Consider the following 23,696-nt stretch of genomic DNA (forward strand, 5'->3'; position numbering starts at 1 on the left):
GCTAATCTAATATTACCAGGTGATGTAGCATTAACATTAGCTTCAGATGCATATTTTCATGTTGTTGTGAGAATGAATGAGTCAGTTCCATAATAAATAATGACAGCACTTTATCTAAATCACCATTCAAACATTTACATGTCAATTGGACTGAAACTAACACGCAACTAAACACAACTAACACTTTTATGTAAAATTGAAACAAAAGCAAAATTAGATGCCAAATTTACTGCTAAACAAACTTTTTATGTTTAGAACCGAGACCTACTAGAATCGGGGTGTTAATATCATTTGAAGTATAGTCACATAATTATTTTTTTTAAATGCAATTTGAAGCAGGAATCATTTAAAACCTAGTGTATTTTTGCATTCAAATGACTCATTCTGCTTGTAAAAGTCTTCTTGTGTGCCATCATCTGATACATTTTCATTGCATCCCTTAAGCTCTTTAAGTGGTTCGTAGTTTTTCAACTCAGGCCCACATGTTCCTTTTGGGAAAACTCCTTTAACTCCTTTTTATACTTCTAATTCCACCAAAGGGAATATGCTGGGTTAAAGCCAAGTATTTATGTGTCGCTTAAATGGACATAAAGAATCACAGTAAATAAAGACAGATGCTCCTGTCTGCCCTTTCTGCAGCCTAAAATAACTCTGAATGTGAGAGCAGGTGCGACAGCCGTTCATTCATCCTGTTGGTACAGTCGACTCTCACCTGAGCAGTAGCAGAGAGGCTAAATAAATCACAGCAGCGTCTCCAGACATTCAGCAGCTAAAAACAGGACAGCGGAGACGGAGCGAGGCCGGTTCGGTTGTTCCCCGAGGACAGTCCTGCAACATCTGAAATATCTCAGCTGCCCTGCAAAGGCCGTGGGCTGCAGCTCTCGAAGCTACACCGAGAAAAATGGATCCGAAGTTTCCACTGCTGCCCCGGAAAATGACTCAGAACAACATCTCTGCACAGCAACATGAGCTATCTCACTGTTGCTGTTTTTGTTTCCTCTGATTTACTCTTGGTCCCACCATGGCCAAACTCTTTTTTTAACCTACACTGACGAGCCAACACATTCTGACCTCCACTGCCGAATATTGGTGCCAAAACAGCTCCAGCCGGCAGAGGCCAAGAATTATTCTCTTCTCTTTACTGTAGTAATATTAACCAGATAGCTTCTAATGTCTTCATATCAACAGTTAACAATGAATCTTCCAGGCACACAAAATTTTGTCACGGAGATCCATAGGGTTCTGTGCTAGGACCGATATTTTCCCCACTTTTTACATGTTCCCTTTAGGAAATATTGTTAGGAAACACTGATAATTTCCATCGCTATGCAGATGACACCCTTGTTAGTTAGGCGACTTCCCACTGCAGTAACTTGAAAAGGTATGAGGTTGATGCAAACATTTACAGGTTCTGCCTCGTAATCTGCCCTTCCTTTTGTCATTGCGCTGTAGGATCCAGCAACATCGATCGAATGCACCAGAACAATGACAAATGGTAGCTACCGGGCATAAATCCACTTCTACGAGCAGTAAGGGAATAGAACAATAGAGAGTTGGGCTGTTATAGTAAGTTTTTCATTGTTGATGACAATGTGAGACTACAAGTAAACTCCAAGTAAAAATGGTACTTTTTCGTCCTTCAAAAGGTTCTACAAGGGTGGTTCTTGCAAGAAACAAGAAGAAGAAACAAGGGTTTCTGCCCCCCTAAAACAAGCCCACTGCTATGAGCAACTTTAGACCTATATAGGATATAGGGATGGTAATGATTAATCAGTAATTGGGAAATTGCCAATAATAATTTACAGGTAAGGCAGAAGACTTAAATGTTCCAAAATGTGTTGTAGATTAGGTGTAGTACCAGGTAGAGCTTCTTACTATGGCAACCAGAGGAAGCAACCACTTGGACCTCCGTCAGGTCTGTGTTAAAGAGCATTGTGGGAGTTTAGCTAGTATAGTGCAACCATGAGAAAGTGTCCTGTGACGCTACATGACTACCAGCCAGAACTGTCATGTATTTGGAGAACGAGGAGGAATAATTCAACCTTACTTATAGTGAGTGGCTAATTCATTGTGGCAGATAAGTTGCTAAAGTCATGCAACATTCACCACTGGAGCAATTTTAGTCATGTGACTGCAATCAAGACATACTGTACTTCTACAATGCATACTGAGTTTATATTACATTATTAGGGTATGTGCTATGATGAGTACACTTTGTAGATGTATGTCCTGATTGCAGTCTCTGAGACGGCCTTCTGTCACCTTCATCATATTGTTAAAATTGGGAACATTCCGTCTTAGAGTGATGCTGTAAAATTTGTCCATGAATCTGCAGCTTTTAGGTTTACTTGAGGTTCCATAGGTTTCCAAAAGCAGATAGGAGACAGAAGCTTCATCTATCAGGCTTTCAAGTTTCCCCTCCATTTTCTTGGTTTGTCACATCTAAAAGGACACTACTTTTTGGAAAATTTCAAGGTTTGTACACACACCTGTTCACACAACTGCAAGCTGTCACCCAGTACTGTTGTTTTTGGCTGAGGCCAAACTATTATTCATCTGTAATTTACTGCTTCAAAAACTTTGATCAAGAAATGTACCATCACTCTCCCTCCTAGACATTTTGTGAACCTTTTTTAAAATTTTGTCAGAAAGAACACTAAACATCCTCTCAAATGTGTTGCTGGCATCATCTAAGACATATCATTGATTAATCATACATGGCAAAGAAAAACCTGACGTCATAGGTGCTTTTCCACGAGCACCTACTCGGCTTGACTCGGCTCGGTTTAGGTCGTTTTCCATTACAATTGAGACCCACATCATTGTGGGTAGAGTCGTCATTGCATGGCAGCCCGGAAGTCCCTTAACGTCATTTGTGTGCGACAAAAATGCAACACAACAATAGAGGACATCGAGGTAATGGTAGACCTGTTGCTCAGTCTATGGCTTTTTGTCAGATTCAAAGCATAAGCGCACCTACGCTGTTGCCAGTTGTTTTTTTTTTTTTTTTAAATGTTGGGCTTGGTTTTCGTGAAGGAGTTGCTCTCGTGTGTCGTCACTCCCTGTCCAATCATTGGCCTGCACTCTGTAGACGTCACATTATCAGCTCGACTCAGCTCACTTGGAACCCCAGCTGAGTAGGTACTAAAATAGCACCTGGTACCAGGTACTATTGGAAAACCTCGCAAACCGAGTAGAGTCAAGCCCAGTAGGTGCTAGTGGAAAAGCGCCATATGAGAAGCTGGAATTTTCTGAATGTTGGCTTTAATTTAGGCTTTAATAGTTCAGCTAATCAGCGAACCTCCTAATAAACAGACAGCTTCATCTCAGGTTGTGTTTCCACATTAAGACCCAGTAAAACCAACACCACTGCACAGAGCAAACTGAGCCCAACATCCATCACGCTGCTGTTTTCTCTCGTTAATTACCCACAAACACTCCTCCGCACTGTTTCCCTGTTGATGCACACACAACACAGATTGATGCTCCCACTCTAATAAAAGTATTGTTAGCCAATGACCAATGGTGTGACGGGATGCAGGGAGGGATGCTGGGAGTCGGGGGTGTTTGGGGTTTGTCATTAATATCTCCCCGGGCTCGTGGCCGATTCGAAGCAGCAGCAGCAGCTTCGGGGCTCCAACACATCTTTATCTTCCTCGACCGAGTCTCAGCTCACCGGGCCAGGTGAGAATCCATCACGGCTATTATTACCTGAGGCTCCACAATGCATCCATCACACAAACACACACACAGAAACACACACAAAGCAGTGTGTTCTGTCTTTGTCTCTTTTTCACACAGCATTGATCTATGGGGGAATTACTGCAGCAATATCTCTGTTAATGTGTGTGAACTGTTGAGATACTACATTTCAATCTGTGAATGATTCTCATGAAGTCAAACTAAGCGACAAATGCGACTAATTTATGAAAACTTAAATAATTAGATGAAATTCCAAAATACACCTAATCGTTTATATGCTACAGTTCATTGTCTCGTACCAAAATACTCATTTCTATGTGCTGCAGCAGATTTTTGAATTACAAACTCATTGTACAAAAATATCTACCTACTATACATTCATACTGCAAACCTGGTATATCATATAAATCATTGCACAGTTGTACATACTGTATAACCTTCCCCCTTTTTAACCCTCCTGTTATGTTGCAGGTGAAACTGACCCATTTTAAAATTATAAAAAAAAAAAAATAAATAAATGTTGAAAGTATTTTTGAAGTGTAATCAACGTGTATAGAGATAGATAGATAGATAGATAGATAGATAGATAGATAGATAGATAGATAGATAGATAGATAGATAGATAGATAGATAGATAGATAGATAGATAGATAGATAGATAGATAGATAGATAGATAGATAGATAGATTAATCCCAAGGGAAATGCAAGACTTCATCATTCCATAAAAAGAAAAAAATTCAAAATGTAAAATAAAAATTTTAAAACAATCAATGGCATATAAAACTATTGTATTTTATATGTAGGTCTTTCCAGTGTACATTAAAAAAAGTTTTAACATGCATTTTTTAAATGAAAAACGAGTGAATTATCCTTATTGAACCATAATTTGTGAGAGGTAAAGAACACCACTGCACTAAATATTGATTGAAAAGGTTAGTAATGGAGTTAATAATGAGAAGTAAACAATGCTTATTGGGATTTTTTGGTTTCTGCCATTTTTGGATAATTAAACATGCCCCAGGTCAAAGTGACCCAGGAATATCATTGCTGTTCCTGAGAAACTAACATAACAGGAGGGTTAATGAGCACAATTTGCACCTCTGTACATATTGTGTATTCTCCATATTTATATTATACACTTTTCTATATTTTTACTGCGTTATGCACTTCTGGTTAGATATAATATACATTTCGTTTTCTTGTACTTGTGACGTGCAGTGACAATAAAGTTGAGTTTATTCTAATCTAATCATCGCAATGCGTCTGATGAAAGAGTTCCTTGTTTCATGTCAATTTAGCAAAGTAAATATTAAGTCAAGTTTTAAGTTCACATATAAACTTGTTTGAAATTGTGTAGTTTTGCAGATTGTAATCAGGTATAATGGTTTTAAACAATAATTGTTGGGGTGAGTACTGAAGAAATGAAGAAGACTCTTGGGTGAGACGACAATCTTCAAGAACCTAAAAGAGAAGTCCAGCTGCTCTTTACAGAAAGCTTCTAGAACCTCAAAGTACCAAATGTACCCAGCATTTTGTCAAAAGCCAAATCTTTCAGTATTTAGCTTGTTTTTACATGTGATTTTTGCAGCACTCCTGACCAGCCTGACATAGAAACGTAGCATAAATGTGGATTCAGAGCAAGCAATCGACTGACCATTTAATCAAAAGAACTCCTCGATAAGTCATATTCATTCACTATTTTTAAGTCAGTAATTAAGTTGTTTTTTCTTGTTTTAAAATGAGGGTTTGGTGCATCAGTTCCTTTTAGTTTGTACCAGTTTTCTAACTGGGGTTTACTGATTTTTGCTGTGATCAGACAAGATATTTCCCTGTTTACTGTCCAGCTAATCTAACTACAACCTGACTGTGCTTAACATGCAGGAATGAAATTGGAAATTAAAAAGGAAAGAAAAACCACTGAAGCTGAAACAATGACTCAGCAGGGGGATGATTTTCTTCCACTGTGTGGTGTTTTCAGTCGCCTGCCTCTGTCTTTCCTTTCAGTTTCTGTCGTGTTTATCCGACGGTTTACATTCCTCTGAGCCCACGTTGTGTAACACAATTTAACATTAAACATGTGATCTCCTGCTGCTGAGGCCGGTGACGTGGGCAATCAGACAGGCAGCAGAGGATCCCAAACAGCCTGATTAACTCCCGCTCGGCTCCTCATCCTCGGCTCCGGATGAAGCGTGGCCTGCAGGAGAGCGACAGCCGGCTAATGAAGGAAGAGGCTGTTTGCTCTGCCGCCACGGGAGGCCGACGGCGGAGGAGGCCGGTGTTACTGGAAGGTTATTTAACACACAAAGAACAAAAAGAGGAGAGCTGGGAAGAGACTGGAAACACTTGCAGCGAGACAGGAGGGATCAGAGCAACACAACAAGACTGACTTTAGGAAATGAGGTCAGGACTTCCAGACTCGCATAGTTTCTCTGCAGGAGAAGGTGAAGTGCAGACCCTCATTAGACTGTTATGAAATCTGGGAGAATGATGGATTCACATTTTTCTAAGAAGTATAACAAGTCTGACTCTGAGAGCAGCCAGAGTCATCACAGAGGAACTGAACTCGGCTTAAATAACAACTGTGATCACAAACAGAATAAATCTTTCACATCGGCTTCTTAACTTTTGCAGTTTGTCGTTGTATAAATGTCTTTCTCCTCTTTGCCCGATTTAGTTCATATGTGAAATGCTGATTTTTTAAAATAAGTTCTCAGGTTTGTTGTCTACCTCTGATTTTATATATCAGATTTATGTGACAATCGGTGTTGTCCGTCTGTTTGTCTGTCTGTTAGCAACATTGCTCAAAAAAAGACTAATGGATTTGGATGAAATTTTCAGGGAAGGTCAGAAATGACACAAGGAGCAACTGTTTAGATTTTTTGGCAGTGATGCGGCATATAGTCTGGATCCACAGATTTGTTAAAGATTTCTGCATCTTTGTGAGATAGCGACACGGCGTCACCGTAACTATGACAAGTGAACGCTATGTCAGCTGCCTGCTGACAATCACATGATTGTGATCCTACTACAAATCCACCACTGCGGACTTATCCATTGGAAATAATACAAGGAACAATTGATTAAATTGTGGGGGTGTTTCCAAGTTCCATCAATTCCCGCTGCCTGCTACATATTTAGGTCACACGATTTGGTATCTGTACATAACGTACACATACCTAACACACGCCTGTGCTCAGCGCAAGGTCATTTTGTTTGTGGGTACATCTATATTAACCCCTTGACGCCTATTGTTGCAAATTCTCATCATACCACTTTCATTCAGACTGCAGCCGAGATAGTGTATCCATTCCCCCAGTGCTGGTTTGTGCATATTCAATACGTACCTTGGAACCTTTTTGCAAGCACTGGTTTTAGGACCGGTCAGAGTGGGACCTAGTTATTATATATCTGTTATATATCTGTTCTATGTGTAATAGAGAAATTAACAATCTCCACTTATTTTAGCATCAACTGTAAAGCAAAAACACACAAGAAGAAGCCTTTTTATTTAATTGTAAATAAATTCAGGCGTCAAGGGGTTAAATGGTCATATTCTATGTTGCCATTTTTTCTGATCCTCCATAACTAATAAATTAATTGCTGCTTTTCTAAATAAATAAATGCTGCATTTCTCACAATGCCATATGGGGGAATGGACAGCCTTGGCGGAGTACCACGCTCTCTGAGTGATTTTCTAGTTATTGTTTCACTGCTGGTCGCTTCAGAGAGTAGTCAGACTTCTTCACTTTTTGCCCATTTTATTGTGTGGCAGATTTAATTTGAAATAAATAAAATGTTTTTTAACCAGAATCAGAAATACTTTATTGATCCCCACGGAGAAATTGCTTCTACTACTACTACTACTACTACTACTTTTGAGAGGCTGAGGTCCCAGTTTTGTACCCTCAGTCAGGTCCAGGTGGGTTTTAGGTGTATCTAACATTACCTATAATACCCAAATGGATCTGAAAAGGTCCAACTGTGATCAGGAGCAGAGGTCAGATTCCTCTAAAATATATTTATCATGCTGGATGCAACAAAACCGCAAAAAAAGCTGAATCTAAATGAGTCATGTTTGTCATTCGTCACTGTGACAGTAGGTGGACTTTAAAGCTGCCTTAGTCATGTTGTTTCAATCAGCCAGAGAGGATTAACAGAAAACCTGGATGTATTTTACCAACTTTCTGAGTAAGCAGGATGGATTAAGTGTCAGAGTCAGGCTCGGGGGAGGAGGCTACTAATGTTGCATTGGATAAGACACAAAGTTTGGTTTTGACGACTTGTAAATGAACTTGTTAACAGCAATCAGCTGTGAAATCACAGCAGATCTGGGTTGTATTTTAATGACACCGTCTGGCATTTCAAGGACTAGTCAGGTGTAGTTTGGTTCCTATAGCACATTTGTGGGTCTTTGTTCGTTCAGGCACAAATTTTTGGGCTGTAAAAATTTTTTATCTATAACTATTAACGACAATGACACCAGGAGCGTTTTTTAGAAACCTTAAATCTCCCATTCACAAGATCCTTTTCTATGGTTCCAGATTGTGATATGTGTCGATAAGTTGATTGGAATCCACATGTGGCAAATTTAACGGATTAAACAGGCGCTTGTCAGGTAAAACAATGAGCCATAAAGTCTGAGAACTTTAAAAATGCCTTAAAAATTATGCAAATCTGGCAGTAAGGGAGACACAAAATCATATAGAAAATAATGTTTAAAAACGGTGGAATACTGTGACATTCAAAATTGGAAAAAAAAACCCAAAAATCTGTAAAAAAAAAAATACTATTTTTTTTGTGGCTTTAAATACAGTGAAAGAAGCGTGACTTTATGGTTACATATCCTAAAGGAACATATTGGTAATCGTAAAAATAGAGATTTTTGTTACAGACATTATTGACAGTTTTGGTACATTTTTTCATTTGTTTTTTTTGGAGTCAACATGTAAATTATTACTGTTTTTTTTTTTTTTTTTAAAGGGAAACATGTAAATAACAGTGATTTTCTTAGGTTTTACCAAATATCTGTAATTTAACAAAACGGGAAGCAGGAAATCTGTAAAACAACAATTAAAAAATGATTTACTATTTTTCAAACCTTAATGTACATATATTTCTTTTAAATAACGGCATATATCTGTAAAATAATGTTTTTTGTTTTACCCATTCTGATAACATAAAACTGTAATTTTACAGTCAAGTGTTGCAAAATAAAGAATTAACATTTTATGAATAAATTTTTGATGTGGACATGTTTTTTTAACAGTTAACATGTAAATTAAAAATTTTCCATCTGATTTTACAAGCTATTGTGCATAATTTAAGAATAAATGGAAAAGAACACTCGAGTATTAATATAAAATTATCATTATTAAATGCAGAGTTCATGAAATAAAAACAGGACCTGAACCGACTAACTGCTACAAGCTGAGTTTTGGTTAAACAAGACACCAAAATAGGTGAGCATAAATAAAAAATAGGCTGCATACTTTGGCCTAACTAAGATCTTAGAGTACAATGAACATGAGCCAGCCAAGAAGTAAGGCTAGCAGTTTCCCCCCGCTTTCAGTCTTTGTGCTAAGCTAGGCTAAAGACATCCAGAGAGATGAAGCTGATGTCTGACTCTGGGGAAACTTATGGTTCTGCTCACACGCTATACTGCAGCATAAATAACCAGGTCTTAGTATTCCACTGAGGACAGTGCAATGACTCCCATCTGTATTCTGGCTCTGTATTCTCCCCTTACCTGAACGTCCGTTAAATCCAGCGGTCGTAAAACCAAACAGTTTTTGACTTCAGTTAAACAGGCTTCCCCTGATTTACTGCTCTGTAGCCCAAAATGTGTCCCTAATCTGTCCACAGATTCATTAACACACATCCAGATTCAGACTGGCTTCATCTATCTGGGGACTCAGCAGAGAAAAATCAATGTCTGAAGGACAATGAAGAAGAAAGTGGAACCTGAGGAAGCAGAGCAGCTGGTTTAACTATGAGTGATGCAATAAACCACAGCGGACAACACTCAGGAGCACGGAGTGACCCTGAACACACCGTCATTTACTGGATCACTGTCCTGAAGCTGCGAGGTTACATTTAACAGAGACAAACAATAAAGCATGTCACTAACAAACACAAACACTGTGTTGTATTTGGTTTTTATCTCACAGTAAAGTAGGAACTCAAAGATACACAAGTGTTCGGGCTGTTGCACTGGATTGGTCAGATGTCTGTATTTGAATTAAAAATCATAAAATTGCTGTAAACGGACTTAGATAAAATAAATAAATTTTCCTGCTACGCTTCAATTTGAATTGAGTTCTTAAATGATCAAGTTTGGTCCGTGTATCATTTGTTTATTCAATTGTTTCACTCAATCTGGTAAAAAATAGCAAAAAAGCAAAATGACTGTGCCTGTTTCAATTTTAAAATGAGTTTTAAAATGCACAAAAAACTAATTTCTGTAGTTGTATGCTGCCTTTCTCCTCCATCTCTTTGTGCAGCTTTAACTGCATCTCCCCGAGTTAAAAGAAACATTTCAAAATTGTTGGAAAAAAGCTTTAAATTTGAGATGATAATGTTTACTGTCTGACCATGTGCATTATTAAATAGCATTCCCAATATCAAGAGAAACCTGCAGGATTAACGCATGCATTAACACACATTGTCTTAATATTTTACTATCCTTTATGTTTAGTAAACAGTCCCTTAGTAATTCATTCATTCAAGTGCTCACATTGCTGCATTCTAACTGAATACCCATCAGATTATTACTGAATGACTTTCGGGGAGAGAGTTTAGTTTATTCTTCTGAAAATGTAGCCTGCTAATGATTTGTGACAAAATAAGCTGTGTCTAAAACTCAGACATCATTCAAATATTTCCACTTCATGGCTGTGCTCCTGCAAGAAATAAAGCTTGTCTTATTTTGTTGTTGTTGCTTTGTTTTGTTTAACCCACTCTTAGTTGAAAATTCACTTAATTTTTTTTTTGCATACAAAACCAGAATTCTGACTTAAAATAACTGAATAAACACATGATGAAGAGATTTTGAGAAAGTTATCATCTGAAAGATGTGTTATCATATCAGTGGGCCTACAGCTTGTTTTTGTTCAAATTAGAAGTTATTGTCAGCAAAGAGGGGCTTTTGTGAGCGTTAAATTATGACTGGATGTGCACGGTGCTGTAAAACACTTTGTGGAAACTGGATCAGAAGGCTAGAAAATGCTGGGATATTCTGATATTTGTGGACATTTTCACTGATTCAACTCAAATTGTTAAGTTGATCTATTTTGTAATGAAAAATTTTGGTTTAAATTCAGAACAAATGCAAACTAGAATAATCTTCAGTCCTGCTCTCAGACTTTTGGACCTCACTGTATGCGCTGTACATCCTGACGTTGTTTGTTGTGTACTCTACCAACAGCTCCGATGGTTCCTGTTACATCAGGGTTTCATCATCCTGACATCACAGACCAACAGCTCCTCTGGGAGCCTGAACACAGCGTTTGGTTCGTCTGCTGCCTCTGCAGCTCCGAACTGTCAGAGAGAAATCAAAGGCCAAAACATTTCTGTTCAACACCAGCCAAACTATGTATGCATATTTTAAAAACAACCACGCAGTAAATAAATAAACAAATAAACCTCCGTCAGACGAATCAAACAAATCCCATTAGAAGAATCAGAGTCTGAGAAGACAAAGGCATCAAAGGCTGGAGATCCAAAAAGACTAAAAGGACGTCCTGGTCAAGTTTCTTTAGGGCCTGATCCCAATCAGAGTGGTTTAGTGCTGGCTGTGACTGACTAGAGAGTCTGATCTGTCACCGAGATGTGGATTCAATTTGTATCTGACACTCTGACAAATCACAGCTGCAACCTCCAAATCGACAAGCTACTTTATTAAAAATACAGAAGGTTCTGGTTCAAAACTGTCAATCAAATCAGCCGAAGCTGCGGATATGAAACAACACAGTTCCTCCTGAAAGTGACGAGAGGCTGGAGAGAAGATGTCTTGCCATGTTTAAGTTGTAAATATACAAAAAGGGGGTGGGAGGGCGGGGGTGGGGTGAGGGAGACGGACGGACGGATGGAGGAATGACCCGAATACTCGGTTCGGTCCATGAGGTCAGAGGCGGTGAGCTAGCGGAGGAAACGGAGGCTTGGTTCGTAACGCCGGGGGGGGGGGGGGGGGGGGGGGGGGGGAGCTAATATTGGGATCTCAAAATTAATATCCGCATACCACCATCGGGACCGAATATTCGGATATTCGGGTCCAGCCCTAGCAACAGGTTGAAGTTTCATGGAGAAAAGTAAGCAATGAAATTTTTGTCAAACTTTTCAGAGAATAACTGAAAACATACTTTATTGTGGTATATCGTGATATATATCATTATTGTGATATAAAATAATCCATATCGTGATATGATTTTTTTCATATCGCCCAGCACTAAATCGGTGTTGACACAAATGTATGTATGATCCTTTGTTTATGTCCGTTATTGTGCAGAAATGTGAAAAAAAAGTCCTGAAAATTGCTGTAAGATATTCTACTAGGATGTAGGATCACTCTATTGGTTAATCCCAACTGAAGTTAACACTCGATAGAAAAAGATCAGTAAGCCTCATAGAAGTGTCAGGCCACCTGCTATGGGCTCCACATAGTGCTCTCCTCTTCCCCTGCCCTCTCTGTTTTGTTTAGGTGTGCTTGGCACAGAGGCTGTAGTGGCAGTTGTGGGTAATCTGCAATCAGTATCAGCAGAAGAGCAGGTGGACTCGAGCCAATCAGAATCACCTCTGCTGCAATAAAGTCCGACTCCACTCATCACTGGACCGTGAACAACTCTCAGCTACTTCTGTGCACCGTTCTCTCCAGCCTTCTGATTCTTGTGAAACTCCTAGTACTTCTTGTTTGCTCTTCCCTAACCTGGATTCCTGCCTGCTTGCGCACCTCCTGTCCCTCATCTTCCTGGATCCTGTGGTTTCCAACAGTCCTCCGCTATTCCGAATTCCACCAGCCGACCACCACCCCACACCCTCCAGTCCTTCTGGAAATCCCTCACTTGATCCACCATCACACAACCTCCTTCCCTCTGGCTCTCACACCCAGCCTGTCACTGCAGACTCCAGCCACCGAGTCCTCTCCAACTGCAATCCAGTCCTCTCCGCTGCCTCTGCACGTTCCACCCCAGCGAGAAGGCTCTCCGGTTTCCTCTGGTCCCATTCCCCTCAAATTCTGTCAGCTAAGTCTCAGTCCTGGCATTCCAGACTAGTGTTATTTCACGTACCATAGTATTTGTATTCTGAGTATTGTTCCTAGTATTTTGTATTGCTTAAACTTTCAGGTTAGTATAGTGTTCTAAGTCTTGTATATTCCGAGTTTTCCTGTCTTGTGAGTGTAATCACTCTTCTGAATTATAGTGTTGGTTTGATCGGACTTATAATATCACGGTTTATCCTTAGGTTTGTATGACTCTGAGTCAGTTCTTGTATTTGTATAATGTGTAGTTTCTTAGTGAGTGCTATCACTCTTCTGAAATATCGTTCCTGTTATTATTCTCGTATTATCGAGTTCTGTATTTACTTGCCTACCTAGGTATTACCTTCCGTGGGTTAGTTTATTCCTGCAATCAGTTTAGTTGTAGTTTCTCCGTCAGCCCACTAGGGGCTCTCCTGAGTATTCTTAGTTTTTGGTATCAGTTTTTGTTTCCCCTTCCAGTTGTAGTTTTCTGGTTGACATTGTAGTTCTGAGTTTCTGTAATCGGTCTTTGGCAAAATAAAAGCCTTTATTTTACAAATACCTGTCTCGTCGCTTTTCCTGTGCTTGAGCCTCTGGAACCTGTAACAAGAATGAGTAGCTCGACACCATCTCTTCCTATATCTCTTTCTGTGTGGACAGCATTATCCCCTCCAAAACTGTCACAATCTTTCCCAACAATAAACCCTGGATTACCCAGGAGCTCAAAGAAATCCTTAACAAGAAGAAAAGGGTCTTTTTCTCTGGTTCTGAACTAGAGAAAAAAGAGGTCAACAGGGAAGTTAAGCGTGCCATAAAAGCAGCCAAGCTGACGTACAAAAGCAAAGTTGAGGATAAATTCACACAGTGGAACCTCCGCTCAGCTTGGCAAAGCCTGAAGAACATGGCTGCTGTGAACACTGCTACCAACTACCAAAACACCATCCATGTGGACGGTAGAAGGCCTGCATCTCTTCCCAATGACCTCAACTCTTTTTATACCAGATTTGAAAGAGACAACACCGCACAGCTGGAAGAGATTAGGACCACGCTTCAACCCACTGACTGCACACTCACCTTCAACATAGAGGATGTGATGAGAGCCCTGAGAAGAACTAGAGAGACCAGCTCACCCGGCCAGGACAATGTCAGCGGTCGTGTGCTCAGGCACTGTGCGGAACAGCTGGGAAGGGTTTTTCAGACCCTCTTCCAAAACTCCCTTGACAGCTGTACAGTTCCTCAGTTGTGGAAACACTCCACACTCATCCCCATTCCCAAGAAGAGACCAACCAAAGTACTCAATGACTTCAGACCTGTGGCTCTCACCTCCCTCGTGATGAAGGCAATGGGGAGAATCGTGAAACAACACGTCATCGGAGTAACTAACTCACAGATTGACCCTCTCCAATTTGCATATCGTTCGAGCAGAGGTGTTGATGATGCCAAAATATTCATTCTGGACACTTCACACAGTCACTTGGAACACCCAAACACTTCAGCAAGACTTCTGTTTGCTGATTCTCCTCGGCATTTAACACCCTCCAGCCTCACATCCTGGCTCACAAACTCTCCTCCCGCTTCCACCTGGATGACCAACTCATCCTGTGGATACTGGACTTTTTAACCCACAGATCACAGAGGGTACGGGTCAACAACACCTTCTCTGATCTACAACACACCTCCACTGGTTCTCCTCAGGGCTGTGTCCTCTCTCCTCTACTCTTCATCCTCTACACGGATGACTGCAGATCCACACAGCCCAATTCCCACCTGGTCAAATATGCAGATGACACAGTCCTCCTGTCTCTGCTGTCAGGACCTTCTCAGTCCCACAGCTCAGTCCTCCAAGAGTTTGTGGACTGGTGTGATGACTCTTGTCTGGAGCTGAATGTTAAGAAAAAAACATGGAGATGGTGGTGACCTTTTCCAACCAGCAGATGGCGCTGGCTACAGCTGTCACCCCACCATCCATGGGATGCCTGTTGAGCTTGTGGAGGAGTACAAATATCTGGGTACCATCTTTGGCAGCCAGCTGAAATTCTCCTCTAACACGGAGGAGATTATCAGGAAATGTCACCGGAGGCAGTATCTCCTAAGGAAGCTCAACTCTTTTGGAGTAAATAAGAACATTCTCCAGACATTCTATTACTCCTTCATAGAGAGCACCATCACCTTCTCCATCTCCTGCTGGTTCTACTCCACCAGCCTCCAGAACAGAAACCACCTGCAGAGGACTGTCACTGTCTGCTCAAAAATTATAGGACTGCCTCTCAGAACTCTGTCTGCAGTGTATGAACAGTTAACGTGTAGACTGGCAAACCGGATCATCCGTGACCCCTCACATGCTCTCTCTCTCTGCATTTGAGTGGATTCCTTCTGGTCGACGGCTTCACTTCCCTGCATGCAGGACACAGAGGAGAAGGGCTGCCTTTGTACCTAGGGCAGTCCAACTCCTCAACTCATGAACCATAACACCCCACCACCACCACACAGGGACTTTAACATGGACCTCTGTGAACTCTGCCATTTTGCACTCTGCAATTTATATCTACCGTGATATATTCTTGTATCTACCTCATTGCCATATTGCACCTACTTTTCATTCATATTTGCACTATGTATGACATATTTGCACTAGTATGTCACTAAGCTGTGTTTTTTGTCTTATTTCTCTCTTTTTTAATTTATTCCTATATTACTTGCTCTAGATTTGATTATATATTTATCCCTTTTTCTTTATTACGTCATTGTTGCACTGCCTGCTCGACGTGCCTATTTAATTGCCCCCTGGGGACAAATAAAGTTTTCTGAATCTGAAGTCTTTATTATGGTGCTCCTTTACTAACAAAACGCATAGTGCCCACCTCCTCTGGTTGCTATAGTATTATCTAGGGCAGGGGTGTCGAACTCATTTTAGTTTAGGGACCACATTCAGCCCAATTTGATCTCAACTAGGCCGGACCAGTAAAATCTGAACATAATAACCTATAGATAACCACAACTCCAAATATTTCTCTTAATTTTAGAGCAAAAAAGAACATTCTGAAAATGTTCACATTTAATGAACTATCTTCTTACAAAACATTATGAACCTGAAATTTCTTGATGAGTTCAATTTCAAAAATATTATGCCTCAGTTTATCATTTACACATTACAACTTACAGATCACAGTGTCTGCAAAGCCATAAAACATTTAGTTCAGTTTTATTTACATAGCACCAATTACAATTCAAATTGTCTCAAGACGCTTTACAGAACCGATATGCCTGGACCCCCAGAGCAAGCAACAAGGTGACAGTGGCAAGAAAAAAACTCCCTTTTAATGGGAAGAAACCTTGAGCAGAACCGGCTCATATGGGGGGTCACAGGCCTCTAGAACTGAATATAGTATTTTACGTTATGATCAAAGCAACTTGTTAAGGTCTAGAATTTTTGATTCATTTACCGATACGCAAATTTACAGTTTGCAGTTGACGTCTTCTCTGTAATGTTTACACTTTGCAAAGTCATCCCACAGGCCAGACTGGACCTTCTGGCAGGCCAGTTTTGGCCTGCGGCGCCATATGTTTGACAACCCTGATCAGGGAATGGTACTGGGTATCAGCAGAATATTAAATGACTCAGATTGGAGCAAAAGAAAACTTGATTAGGACATTTATAATTTACATAAAAGTAACATTCAACCGGAGTGTGAAGAGAAGACGTCTGGCTTTGTTGGAGTTGTTGAGATGCAAAAACAGTCAGTCTGCTGGTGTTTGTTCTAGAAAAACCTTATGTGCGCTGATCTAAAGTCTGCACACGTTGCTTTTACAAATACAAGTAAATGTACGCATCAATTATACATCTGGCCCCAACTGTTGTCCTTTTTTTATTTAAGATTTTGAATTTTTAGATTACTTCACACGCAGCATGTGAGCACAAACTTTGGTTGATCAATTAAGGCTTCAGCGGTAAAACAAAATATCGTTGAATATCTGAAAAAGTTAATCAGGTGCATTCTGATGATAGAAATCTGCTCTGTCACCTCGGTGTGTCGGAGCAGGAGGAGTTGATGGAGCGTCTCCTCCTCCATCTGCTCCCAGCAGGCCGAGGAGGTGAGAGGTGACAATCCACCCGCCTCGCTGTCAGCAGCTGAGAGCCAAGAGGATGAATCAAACGCACACCATCACACATCGTCGCTTACACAACCTGATGATTATCACTGTGCGTCCGACTCTTATGTCACTGTGTTTACATCGACACCTTGGAGCACTATGATCGTATAAGGGAAATGAGGTGAACATAAACACAATAAGAAATGCAGGTCTTTAAGTCCCGTGTATACACGATATTTATTTTAAACCAGCATATAAGCTCATTCAATTATCCTGCTGTCAAGCACATTTGAACTACTTGGATTGTTGTTAGTCATTTGCACTGTTTTGAATATTCTGCATTATATCTGCCACTTTATGTTACATTTCACTCAGTTCCGCTTTTCTTAGTTCTTAGTTGGTGGTTAGTTCCAGTTTTGCTTCCATTGTTCTTAGTTTACCAGATTTTTGCTTTCTAGTTCTTAAATTCCTTAGTTTTTGCCTTTTAAAATCTTTTTTTGTACATTATATTTCTAAATTTCTATTACATTTTTTATCTTCCACGTGGTAATTTAATTTCAATCCTTGGTATGTCATGTACATATTGAAGAAGTGACAATAAAGCTGACTTTGACTTGACTTTTGACTTATGTATAGACATATAAAATCAAGAAATACTTTAAGAGCAACCTGTAATTTGTTTTGTTTTACCAAATTTATAGTTAATATTACTTGAAAATGACGATTTGAAAAGTTAATACACGATTTTGCATGTTTCATTGGACAAAAAGGCAGAAATTGAGATGAAAAGTAGACATTTTGAGCACAAAATATTATATTACATAACGTAAAGGAGTCGTTTCTGCCTCAGTGCACTGTGCAGTAGTAGGAGTTGGTGAGTCTGAGCAGCTGTGATTCAAGTTGGTCTTTTTTGCTGATTTATATTTCCTTTAAACCTTGTCTGTTTCTGGTCTCTGTGACACATATTATAGTGGAAATTATAAAAATGTGGCTCGATATTTCCTGTTGTTAAACTACACCTGATGTCCCTTTTGTAATGTCACAACCAAGCATTTTGTTTAAATGAGCCAATAACTAAATACAATTTAACAGGAAGGAGTGCATGTTTGAAACAGATAACACATGGAAATCATCTTCAATGTCTATTTTAAATGGTTTCATCATTATAAATATCAGTAACATTTAAATTGATGACGTAAAAAATGTCAAAGCAGCAGTGGTACTTAGCCAACAGTAGAAAGCAATCTAGCTAGTGCTACAGAAAGCTAATATAGCATAATGTTATTAGTTTAACCTAAAGTCGGCTAGTTAGCCTTTCAGACAGATAATAACATATTTAGATTTTTTATTTAACAGTTTGATTATTGCCAATTAATTTGAAACTGAGGGGCCTGTAGGACAAAAGCGGTGATTTTACTTTGTCATAACTGATATTTAAATTCACGACATAAAACATATTAGCAAAACAGTGTGGATGTTTAGCTGAAAGTAGCAAATAATTCAAGCTAGTTAGCTAGCGCTGCAGCAAGCTAATAGAGGGCAGCATTAATACAAAGTGAGCTAGTTGGCCTTTCAGACAGATAATAATATATTTAGATTTATTTTAGATTAGTTTGATTATTGCCAATTAATCTGCATTGGATAGGCTTGTAGGACTTTACTTAATTATCAATGATATTTTAATAAAAAATGTCAAAACAGCAGCGATATTTAGCCCACAGTAGCAAGCTATCTAGCTAGTGCTACAGAAAGCTAATATAGCATAACATTATTAGCTTAACATAAAGTCAGGTAGTTAGTGTCAAGACAGACAATAATACACTTTTACTGCTGGTTAGCTTTCCTGCTGCTGTATTAGATAATAGTGTACATAATTTACTATAAATACAACATTAGCAAGGTTAAAATTTTGAAGAGTCTGGAAGTCTTCCTTTAAAAGTCCTACTCTTACATTTCCACATATTACAGAGAAAGTTTTTTTTTTTTGTTCAAATAAATGGATAACTGTCCACATTGCTGTCAAGCTAACAATAAATAAAAGTCTGTATAGGAATATTCGACTAAAAATAACACCGAAGCGTATTTTGTACTGTCAGAGAATATTATGATTTTTGACCTCAAAACCACTTCTTTTGGTTTTCCCAGATCAGAAAATTATTTCAGTATTACTAAAATATTAGTAGGGTCACTTTCACGCAAGAAAAGGCCTGACATTAAAACTGACTATTTTTCCTCAGGCTTCTCACCCCCAATTTACTCTACGTCTCAGCTGGTTTCTGCTACTGATGACTTCCTACAAGGAGGCTTCCTTTAATTATTTATTATTCCTCCTTTTAACTTTCTTGTTTTATGTCCCACGGTTGTTACTGTTTGTGATGAAAAACCAAATTCCTATCATCTGTGCAGAAATGGAAATATAAAGTCTGTTCTTGAAATAATGAAAATCCTACACGCACACGCTGTCAAATCTAAACTTTTGAAGGACCTGCAGAGGTGGATTCAGTGCAGAAATCACACAGCGATGAGCATAATGTCAGAGAAAATGGATTCCTCATTAAAAATTGGAGGAGCGGTGATATAACCCTGCAGGTCGTTACGCAACGCGCTCTCCAAATTCAGACTGAAATACGAGGGAGTGTGTTCAAACACCACCTGTGTGTGTGTTTTCCACATAATCCAGTTTTAAAGAGCCAACACGAGCAGAGGAGTCTTATTAGAAACTTCCCATTAGTGAGGAGGGAAGGAGGCTTTCTAGTAAGCGAACAAGGAGGAATGAAGATTTATGTTCTAATAAGGAGAAGAGGAAGACAGAAGAAGGTGTTCACAGTAGGAAGCGAGGCTGGAAAAAATTCAATTTCAAAGAAAGGAAGACAGAAGCTTCCTCCCAAGTTATTAAGATGTGTCTTATCCAATTAAGCATCTCACCAGTACCGTAAAAAACAGGTCTGAACTGTAATTTTTGATAACAATTTATTTTTATTTCAGATTTCCCATGTTTTGTAAAATGACAGATAGTAACCAGCAAAATTAAAGAAAAAATATGCACTAATTTAACACTTATTACATATATTTGTTACTTTTGATTACCTATTTATTCAATTTCTTTGGAGTATTTCTTACTTTTGTCTGTCTATTAGAACCAATTATCTGGTCTACGTGGTAAGACTCTCTGCTTTTTTGCTGTAAACAGACCAAAACTGTCAATATTGTCCACATCAAAAATCTGGATTGTTTAGAAATATTTATTTAAGTACTTATTTGATCTTCTACAAGGTCCGATCATAAAATCTGACAATTATTACTGCCTTTAAATCAGCAAAAAATTTTGTTATTTTGCAGGTATTTGCCATTATTTGAAAGAAAAATGATGCAACCTAAAGTCTGGAAAATGTAAAACAATTTTTCAACTGTTATTTTACAGATCTTCCCTGTTTTGGTAAATTTCAAAAAAAAATCTGAGAAATCAACATATCAATTTATATGTTGACCTTTAAAAAAAACAGGCGAAAACTTAACAATGTCCACATAAAAAAATCTGGATCTTTACAAATAGTACTTTTTTATTTTACAGTGTGTGAACATACAATTACATTGCTTTGCTGTATTTAATTCTGCTTGTTTTTTTAAAAAATAACAACAACAGATATTTGCTGTTATTTTCACCAGCTTTACAGTTTTTGAATGTTACAGTGTTCCACAATTTTTTTTAACAATTTTTTTTTTCTGGCACCTTTACTGCTGGATTGTCTTTTCTTTTTGTCCTTTTTATGTTTGTTTGTTTTTTTTTTTTACAGTGTACATGACTGTTTAAATGCAAAGCCTATTGGTCATCTCTCAGTGTCCTCCCTCAGGTGCTTAAAAGACTTTGAATGAGCCATTCTTTTAAATGTTTGCCTAAAAAACGTCTACATTCAGTCAGTAACTAGGTTAGCAAAATAAACAATGTTGTGAGAGAAACTTAGGAGAGTTTAGAAATAGCGCTTCTCTTTATAAAGTCTCTTTTTCTGCATCTGTGAAATCTGAAAAACTGTAGCAAAACATTTTACATTTTTACATCCGCCTCATCAAAATTCTAAATCAGAGCCTCATAAACAGCCTCATAACAATGACTCAGTGCCACTGATGTTATTGAATCTGTTCTAAAAACTGCCAACTGCAACACAAATCTGATGCAGCAGAAAAGAGCCACAACAATGCTGCCTCTATTTTAATTACAGTACTCAGTAACTTCTACATTTTTTAGCCATTTGGAGAGTTTTGGGGTACGTTAAACTTCACAAAATGGCAGCGGGTGACATTTAAATAACAAATATGATCATTTTCATACTAAAAATGGCCCTTAATGCAGCTGCTCAGTCCTAAACTCTGTACGTTGGCTCCCAATAAAACTCAAATTTAATCCGGGATTCTTATTAAAGATCTACCGAACCCTGACGTCAGCAGCAGGTCTCTGAGGTCTTTAGATCCAGCTGCATTGGCTGAAGGTGTAGTCTGCTCCTTTGAAATGGTGGCTCCTAAACTTCAGAACCTTCTCCTTGAATTTGAGCAGTGACTTATTATTTTTATACTGTGTCTCTGTTTGCTTCGTCTTTCTTTCATCTTTCATTGTGAAGAACTTTGTGGCATCTGATCCAAAATGTTGCCATATACATGAACTTTTAAAAGTTTCCTAAATCATTCTAATGGAAAAGAAAACAGAGAAGAACCTTCCTAAATACCAAGAGAGAGAAGAGTAATGTAGCAGGAAACTTCATAAGCAGAGAAGTAAGCAAGTAGGAATCTTTTTATTTAGAGAGGAACGAATAAAAGTTACTACATTACTAAAAAAAGCAGCACTTAATTGTTTTAGATGACATAGATGCAGTTATTATGTTGTATAGGACTGCAATTAAATATTATTTTCATAAAAGATCAATTTGCTGATTAATTAAGCTATTAATTAAATTATAGTTTGACGTTGGAATAAAGAAAACAGAGAAATACCATCAGGGTTAAAGGTCCAAACTGCTAAATTATTACCAATTAATTAACATTACTTAAAGAATTACAAGGAAATGCAGCAAATCTCGCATTTAAGAAGCTTCAAATGTCAAAATAGTTCTTTTTTTCAGCTTACAAATTAATTTATAAACTATTTGTTTCAATTCTGCTTGTACACACTGTTAGTTGTTTGGGTAAAAAGAAAAAGAGCATCACATTATTTAAACATATTTAAAGTAAAAGTTAAGATTCAATTCAACTCAGTTAAATTTCTCTTGTGAGGGCTCAGTAAAGTTTTATCTTATATCTATCTGTTTATTTAAATCTGTTGTATTAGTGTAGTGGAGTAAAAATACTTCATGATCCACAAGAATCTCACAACTGTACTTGAGTAAATGTACTTAGATGAAATCCACTGGAGAGGACTGTGGTCGGTCGTGTCAAAACGATTAAGGTGAAGTAAACTCAAATAAACAGATATGACTGCTCAAAAAAACCCAAACTTCAATGACATTTAAATTTTTAATCGTTCAATATAACCAGAAGTCGTCGTGACAGTGGGCAGGTCAAAAAGTAAATGATTCTCCAGGTGCTGTACGGCTCCAGCTAACCCTTCCCCTCCACGCTGCGCACCAATCACCAACTGATCGGACAGAAATCATACAGACCTAAAAAATTCAATTTCCACAAGTTAATTTACTCCTCCAAGCAGGGAGCGAGCAGCCAATCTGAGTTTAATTTGTGCAGGAGGGAGAGGTGACGGAGGAGAGGTGACTCCGAGAATATTAACGAGGACACGCTTTTATTTTGAAAAAAAAAACCATCTGCACATTTTATACTTGGGAGGAAAAAAATGTTTATTAATCTAAACCTCCCTATATACCACCAACACACACTTTGATGGTGTGATGACACGCCGTGAATTTTTCTGACGTGACCAAACAACTGGGTTCTAATTACAGTTTCTGTAAATAATAATAATAAAAAAACATATAGAAAAACAGCTGTCAGACTGCAGTGTGAATGATAAGTCCTGATATTGGAATTTAAATGGGTTTGGAAATGCCAGCCTCCTACTCACACATGTGGCTAAGAGATAACACACACACTGGACAGAGAGTGCGTGTGTGTGTGTTTGTATAAGTGCTGGTGTTACTCATATTGTGGGGACATAAATCTGTCGGCAGAGTCACACTGTGGGAAACTTATGCATCTTCCGGGGACAAAAATCTAATAGAAATCAATAATGTGCATTTTAAGACGTAGACTTAATTAGATTCCTAATTATCAGGTGAAGCTAGTGTTACTTTAGGGATAACGTTAAGATAAGGTTAAGGTGATTAGTATGCTACCTGTATCGTTTAGGGTTCTTGAAAAAGTTGTAGCTCATAAGTTAATGTTGAATCAAACATCTTTCTTTTTACACCCTTCTAGCTTCTGTCTGACTGCTGATTGCTTCCTTATTGAACAGCTCAAAATGGCACTAGACAAGTCTTTTGTTTGAATCTGTCAGTTTGAATTAATTGCACAATGTAGTGGCTACAGAATAATGGTGCCATCAGGTCTAGGTTGGTTTAGTCATTCATGTTAGATATTACAACAGTTCTTGGATAATCAGGTAGTTTCAGTGGTGTTGCCTTTTAATCAGACAAAATGGTCTCATCACCATTCTGTAAAAATACTGCTTGG

The 23,696-nt window shown here is 38.5% G+C and overlaps 1 protein-coding gene across 2 annotated transcripts in view; it reads right to left on the reverse strand.

Annotated features, from left to right (window-relative positions):
• LOC111584428 (nuclear receptor ROR-alpha A-like) overlaps nt 1-23,696 on the reverse strand; it is a 153,376-nt gene that overhangs the window by 86,670 nt on the left and 43,010 nt on the right. The window lies entirely within an intron of this gene.

Source organism: Amphiprion ocellaris, chromosome 1 (genome assembly GCF_022539595.1).
Source record: "Amphiprion ocellaris isolate individual 3 ecotype Okinawa chromosome 1, ASM2253959v1, whole genome shotgun sequence".
Taxonomy (NCBI): domain Eukaryota; kingdom Metazoa; phylum Chordata; class Actinopteri; family Pomacentridae; genus Amphiprion; species Amphiprion ocellaris.